This window comes from Phocoena sinus, chromosome 13, assembly GCF_008692025.1.
Source record: "Phocoena sinus isolate mPhoSin1 chromosome 13, mPhoSin1.pri, whole genome shotgun sequence".
Classification (NCBI taxonomy): Eukaryota; Metazoa; Chordata; class Mammalia; order Artiodactyla; family Phocoenidae; genus Phocoena; species Phocoena sinus.
The window spans coordinates 10,405,227-10,412,980 of NC_045775.1; the positions used below are offsets into that span (position 1 = coordinate 10,405,227).

The 7,754-nt window shown below is 39.1% G+C and overlaps 1 non-coding gene across 1 annotated transcript; it reads right to left on the reverse strand.

Annotated features, from left to right (window-relative positions):
• Nucleotides 1–270: 270 nt before the first annotated feature.
• On the reverse strand, nt 271–343 carry TRNAG-UCC. The gene has a single exon. It is a non-coding gene; the product is annotated as a tRNA-Gly (tRNA).
• Between the last annotated feature and the right edge of the window lie 7,411 nt (nt 344–7,754).

Genomic DNA, 7,754 nt, shown 5'->3' on the forward strand with positions numbered 1-7,754 from the left:
ATTCTCTCCAAATGTGGCCCTTTTCAAACTTTGTATATGGTATCTTTATATTACAGAAATTTAAAACTCTGATATAATCAGAATTGATCTTTTCTGTTTTTTAATCTGTCTTATTTAAGAAATGCTTACATTTTTAGATGTCCTAAAGACATTTCTTCTACATTTTTAAAGTGTATTACAAGTTTTATTTTATTTATTTATGTTCCACAATTTATTTTTTTAATTTTTTTATTTTCTTTTTGGTTATGCCACATGGCTGTAGGATCTTAGTTCCCTGAGTGGGGATTGAACCCGTGCCCCCTGCAGTGGAAGTGCAGAGTCCTAACCACTGGACCACCAGGGAATTCCCTACAAGTTTGACTTTATAAATTAGATATTTCACGCACTTGCAATTTATTTTTTGTGTGATGTGAAGTATTGCTTTAGATTGTATTTTCCATAAGGAAAGCTAACTGCGTCACTATACCTTTTATCGAAGAGTCCGTCATTGCACAGGATTTGTATGGCATGCACACCAGGTGCTGATTTCCGCATGTTCCTGAATGACTTTCTTGTCTCTCTAATTGATCCCCTTTACCTGTCAACTTCTAAGCCTCTGCCTTAATGTTTTAATTACCATAGTTTATAAAGTCCTAAGTCTAATAGGGCAAGCTATCTTGGTTCTTTTTTATTTTTTATAATCATTTTGGAAAATATTAGATAATTGCTTTCCCCAAAAATTTCAGAAGTGGTTTACTTAGTGACGTGAAAACTCACGTTGAGATTTTGATTTAAATAGTCTTGAATATATGGATTATTTTGGGGGAGAACTGACCACTTTAGGACAGTGAGATTTCCTATCCATAAACAAATTATACATGCACGTCTGCTTGTTGAGATAAATCTTTTCTTATCTCCTTCAACAGCGTTTTATAACTTTCTTAATGTGGATATTATACATCTCTATTAGGTTTCTTTCCATATGCCTTATAATTTAACTTGCTGTTGCGAATAATATCTTTTTCTATAAAATAAATTGCTGGTGTATAGGATTGACATTTATCTTTGAATGTGGATCTTGAATTCAAATTTTATCAGTTTTTGGATTTTCTATGGAAATTATCAAAATATTCTGCAGTAATTAATATCTTTCTGGTTCTGCAGAACTCTTTGTAAGGTGGTTATCATGCTTCTGCTTAACAGCATGCAATGTTGTTGTTTCATGAAATGTCAGTGTGCAGACGGATGTTTATTGGTATTCCAATAAACATGGTATTCCATACAGTATTGCTTGTGACCAAGGTACTCACTTAAAGCTGAGTAGCCTGAGGATGGACTCTTAGAATGGGCACAAAGTGTGAAGATATTTGTTTCTTGTCACTGCTTAACCCAGGGCATCTACTGCAAAAGAAATGGGCAAGGTGACCCTTTGTGTGAATGTTAGTTACTCTCTTGTCCCAGCCACGTTAGTACTTGCTCACTGGGCCTGGAAGTCAATGATTGTTGGTATTTTCTGTCCCCTTTATGGGGGAAGGGTGAGAGTGTATTTGTTTCTTTGAAGGATAGTTTTATAGGAAAAAGTATAAAATCGTTATGGATATTACATGGAAGTTCAAATATGTGTATAAAGGTATGTATGGAAATTGACTTAGACTCCCAGCTTCACCTCCCATACTCATAATGCTGTAGAGACAGTCTTTAGATATAGACCCCATCATTCCTAGGCAGAACATCTTCCACCAGTGACTTTCCATTGTTGTTCAGTAAATCCAAATGCTTGACCAAGGGACTACAAGGCTCTGCCTGATCTGATCCCCACTACTCTGCTCCATACCCACCTTAGCACAATGCCTGGTTTACCTTGGGTGTGTTTGGTGTACACCGTGGTCATGGAGCCGTAGATGGAGGCTGTGCATGAGCTCAAGAGCGTGCATTTCCCCTCTCCAAGGATGTCATGGCTACTTCCAGTGCTGATGGCCTTACTGTCCAACAGCAGAGACCAATAACGAGCCCGGATAAGCAACACCATTCCCTAGGAGAACCAGCCAGCCACCTGGCAACAGCTTGATGATAATGGACTTCATCCAGCAGGGAGTGGCTATTATTTTTCATCCCTGGAATAATCATATACTTTGGATATGGAGTTGCCTCCCCTGCCCCACCTGACTGCTATTGGTATGCCAGCCTAACCAACCCTGAACTCACAGAAAGCCTTCTTCTCTGACATGGTATTCCATACAGTATTGCTTGTGACCAAGGTACTCACTTAAAGCATAAAAAAAATCTATCAGTGGGCTCTCACAAAATTCTCTGCTTTTTCCATATGTCCTACCACCCCAAAATCATCTGGCCTGACACACATGTAATGGACCATTAAATCTACAGTTCCACTGGTAATTGTGACACAACATTCCCAAGGATGCAGTATATGGTTTGAACCAGCCATCAGTCTATGGCTTTACTTTTCCAACAGCAAGAAACATGGACCTAGGAATGAAGTGGGAGAAGGGGGAGGTGATCCCTTTCTCTATTTGCTGTATTTTTGATACCACTTCTTAACAGTTTTGAACTCTTCTGAAAATGCTTCCAACAAGGAACTAGTTTGGAAGTTGAGATTGCCCCCGGCCATTTTATTTATTTATTTATTTTTAAACTTTTTTTTTTAAACCATCTTTAATGCTCTTTTATTTACATCCTCCCAGTAACTCAAATATATCATGCCACATAGTGTCATACTGAACCATGTGTTTTAAGTTACAGTGCTGTCCTGAGCTTCAGAAATGTCCATTTCTTTTTTGCCTCTTGGCAAAATGGGCTTCAAAGCATACAAATTTAGGTGATACTTTATGACAGCATCATTTGAACACAGTACTGGCTACCTGGAAGGAAAACTCTTCAACCTCCTCCCCATGGAGCCTCAGGGATTTGTGAGGGCACCCAATATCAAAACAGAGTCTCTAAGCACTTGGTGGAGGTTTGCTTAGCTGTTCCTTTTCATTGGCCATTTTAAACTCCAGATGTCAGCAAACCAGTGGATCAAGAACTGGCTGGGAATGATTGATTTTGTTTACCAAGGAAGGATTGATTATTTATGATCTAATTAGGTTAAGAAGGACTTTGGTTAGAACTGGAGGCTTCCTTGGTGTGCCTATTAGTACTCTCATATATAATGGTAAAATTAATGAAAAATTACAGATAACCCCAAATCAGGACCATCGTTTCTTATTTTTTGTTTTTCAGGGGTTTTGGGGGATCATTTCTGCTGCCTGGCTTTTTTTTTTTTCTGAAGTATAGTTGATTTACAACATAGCGTTAATTTCTGCTGTACAGCAAAGTGATTCAGTTATACATATATATATATATATATTCTTTTTTTAATATTCTTTTCTATTATGGTTTATCATAGGATACTGAATAGAGTTCTCTGTGCTCTACAGGAGGACCTTGTTGTTTATCCATTCTATATATACTAGCTTACATCTGCTAACCCCAGCCTCTCACTCCATCCCTCCCTCAACTCCCTCCCCCTTGGCAACCACATATCTGTTCTCTGTGTCTGTGAGTCGGCTTCTGTTTTGTAGATAGGTTCACTTGTGTCACATATTAGATTCCACATATAAGTGATATCATATGGCATTTGTCTTTCTGATTTACTTTACGTAGTATCATAATCTCTAGTTGCATCCATGTTGCTGCAAATGGCATTATTTCATTATTTTTCATGGCTGAGTAGTATTCCGTTGTATATATATACCACATCTTCATTATCCCTTCATCTGTCGATGGACACTTATGTTGTTTCCAATGTCTTGGCTATTGTGAATAGTACTGCTGTGAACATAGGGGTGCATGTATCTTTTTGAATTACAGTTTTGTCTGGATATATGCCCAGGATTGGGATCACTGGATCATATGGTAATTTTATTTTAAGTTTTCTGAGGAATCTCCATACTGTTCTCCATACTGGCTGTACCAACTTGCATTCCCCCCCACAGTGTAGGAGTGTTCCCTTTTCTCCATATCCTCTTCAGCATTTGTTATTTGTAGACTTTTTAATGATGGCCATTCTGACTGGTGTGAGGTGGTACCTCATTGTAGTTTTGATTTGCATTTCTCTAATGATTAGAGATGTTGAGCATCTTTTCATGTGCCTATTGGGCATTTGTATTTCTTCTTTGGAGAAATGTCTAGTTAGGTCTTATACCTATTTTAGGGGGGTTGTTTGTTTTTTTGTTGTTGAGGACCATTGTGATTTAAGATCTTTCAGGTAACCAGGTGAGGAGCTAGGTGAGGACAAAGGGTACGTGGAATTGACAGCGAAAGAAAGAAATTACAGACATCAACTAGGATTTCATGACTAGTTACGATGAAGAGAACTGCAGCAACTTTGCATATTTTCTTTCTTGCTCGTTGTATAGGTATGTGTAATATATAGCTGTGTATACTCCCTTACATGTAAATATAGACACATTTATAAATATTAATCACTTTCCTCTCTCTTCCTTTCCCCCTGTTGTGTTTTATTAAGATTTTTGGTGATGCAATGTTCATTTCAGCTCTATTTACAATAGCCAGGACATGGAAGCAACCTAAGTGTCCATCGACAGATGAATGGATAAAGAAGATGTGGCACATATATACAATGGAATATTACCCAGCCATAAAAAGAAACGAAATTGAGTTATCTGTAGTGAGGTGGATGGACCTAGAGTCTGTCATACAGAGTGAAGTAAGTCAGAAAGAGAAAAACAAATACCATAGGCTAACACATATATATGGAATCTAAAACAAACAAACAAAAATGGTTCTGAAGAACCTAGGGGCAGGACAGGAATAAAGATGCAGACATAGAGAATGGACTTGAGGACATGGGTTTCAGTAAAGCATTTTTAAAGGCAGGGTGAAGGAGGGGCGTCCCAGGGGATGTGATTACCTCGTGTACAATTCTCTGATTGGTTGATGGTGATCAATCCTTAGGCTCCAGAAGTTCTAGGGGCTACTTATGATCATCAAGTAGGTAATTTCCATTTACTGGTGGTTTTGGCATCTGTAAAACTAAGGAAATATGCATCAGATACTATTATCTAGGTACTGCAGAGGGGAGCTAAAGCAAAGGATTTGAGGGAGGGGTCTGTTCTGGGAAGGCCACACAGGGTCCTGCTTGGATACTGCTTCTTTTTCAACTGGATAAAAGGATGGTGTAAGTGATGTCCTGGAATTTTTCTCATCAGAGTGAAATACAATCAAAACAGTTTGACACTTCAGCACTAAATGATGTCCAAGTTCCTATGGTTCCCTTCAGGGATATTGCACAGGGCACTCTGTTTTGGATAAGATACTAAAACATCATTCTTTCAATGGTCTCCAGCTAAACCCCACAAAATCCTGCTTTACTACCTGCCTAAATCTGCTAATTTGTATCCAAAGTTCCCTCCATAAATTTAATTAACTCAGCATAGCCATCACGTGGCCCTGTGCCAGCAACTGAACTTCTCAGACTCCCCCTCAAGCCTGCACCACCTCCCTCTCTCCAGGACCAAGCTGGGCTTTTGTTTCCTGCTGGGTACTTTAGCTAAAGCCTCCCTGCATGTTTTCTGGGCAGTGAATACAATTCCAGTATAGGCAAGCCAGCTCCTGGTTGAGTAAATATGAGTTGCATAGCATGGGAACAGGCTTTATAATCATTACATCCATTGGTCTGAGCTGAACCTCTTATGGGAAATTGTAATGAGGCTGTCTGAGTCACTGCTACTCTCCAAATAACAGATACATCTTACACATGAAGAGAAGAGAGGTGTTTCCAAAACCACCCCATTGTTTTGGGTATGAGTGTGTGTGTTCCAGTTCCCAGAATCCGTTTATATTGACGTAGGTGTCATCCCAGGGAAAGAGCACAAGCTTTTAGGCTGGTCATACCTGCTTTCTATCAGGGATCCAACTCCTCCTGGCTGTTTAATGGGAGGCATTTTTGTACTCCATCTTCTTTGTCATGTGTAAAGTGAGAAAACTTACGTCTATGTGGTAGATTTTAAAGTTAAAATCTACCACAGAGACATATATGTAGACATATAAACTAGTAAAATTACTAGCACTGAATTGGCACTCAGTAGATACTCAAAACATATCTTAAGTATCCAGTAAGGAGTAGAGTTCTGCCCCTTCATTTCTGAATTTGAGGAAGCTTCGAATCAGTCCCAGTTATCATGGAGCAGCATTTAAATATGTCTTTGAATGTGTGTGTATTTATGACAGATCCGGCAGTGAGAAATGGAAGGATCCTCACGGATTAGCCAGTCTCACGGTTTAATTTGTTTAATGTACAAAATATTTTCTTTAAATAAAAGCTCATTTGGTATCCCTGATATGAACAGATGAAAGAGGAACTTTGCTAGTTGTTAACAGGAGAGAAAGCCTGGAATTCCGTCTCCCCTCAGATTTGAGCCAGAAGGTCTTCAGTGAACTTGACTCCATGATGTCTAATTTGAAAGATTCTAACCACATTGTCGATTGTAGACAAAAGACTTTCCCAAGATCACCAGCTACGATTAGAATCTAGGTGGGCAACTCTGGGCCAAAGTTTTTATGTCCGGCTTATCTATTTCATTCAATGAATAAACATGTATTAAGGACAGACCATCGCGCGAGGCACTGTGCCACGTTTTACGATAGTTAAAGGTACTAAGGTCTCAGGCCTGCTCTTGAGCCCATGAACTAAAAGGGAAGTAGTTGACCACACCCTCAAATAAATTCAAGGTGGAATCCAAGACATTCTGATAGAGGGAGCACAAAATACCATGGAGAAGTGAAAAGGGGAGTGATTTGTGATTGTTGACCCATGAAGTTGTGGAGGCCAAGAGTAACTGCTTCTAAAGAGAGCCTTTAAAGAATGGAATAATCACCAGGCAGAAATACAGAGAGAACATGCCAAGAGAAAGATAGAGGAGGCACAAAGGCATCGAATCAGGAAAGCATCTTCTAGGAATAATGAATGTTTCTAGTTTGCTGGACCATAATTACACAAGGGGAAGTGGCGAGGCCTAAGAATTTTATTTTAATTTTGTTCGATGTTATGTAGGGTCTTGAATGCCCAGCCAAGAGGCTTGGACTTGATACTGCAGGCAGTGAAGAGCCATTGAGAGACTGTGAGGATTTGAAGGAAATATTTGGAGCTGTGTTTCAGGAAGATTGTTCTGATGCTAATTTGGAGCAAAATCTGCATTTAACAACCTAGAAATAATTTTGATGACTCTGTTATTTTCATGCATCTATCCTAAGGAGTTAAATTCTCAGCAGTTCATATTTCCTGTTCTCGCTTCCACCTAATCACTAAGGATGTATTTTTTTAAAAGTCTGGGGAGAAGAGAAATACACTACTATTTATTGAGTACTTCCTACCTAATAAATATTATTTATTCTTCATATCTGTGATCGCTCAATGTGGGACTTATACCCCTGGTGTTCACACAAGGAAACTAGCAATGAAATACCTTGTCCAAGTCACACAGTTAGTAAGGTATAAAGGTGAGAGCCTGACTCAGGTCTGTAGACTCTAAAATGTGTGCTTCTGCTCTCTATGAGTCTCTAGAACGGAATTAAGCAATCAGAATCACAGCTGTCTCAAGCAGTGTCTGGAAGCTAAGAGTGACCTAGAGGCAGGGCACAGATTTTCTCTTAACAAGGAAAGTGTTTCTTTAACAGAATTCCCAACAGCGTTAGTCACTGAAGATTCACTCCCTTCAAATCCTGTTGTGAGATTGCATTAAGACCTGGGAACT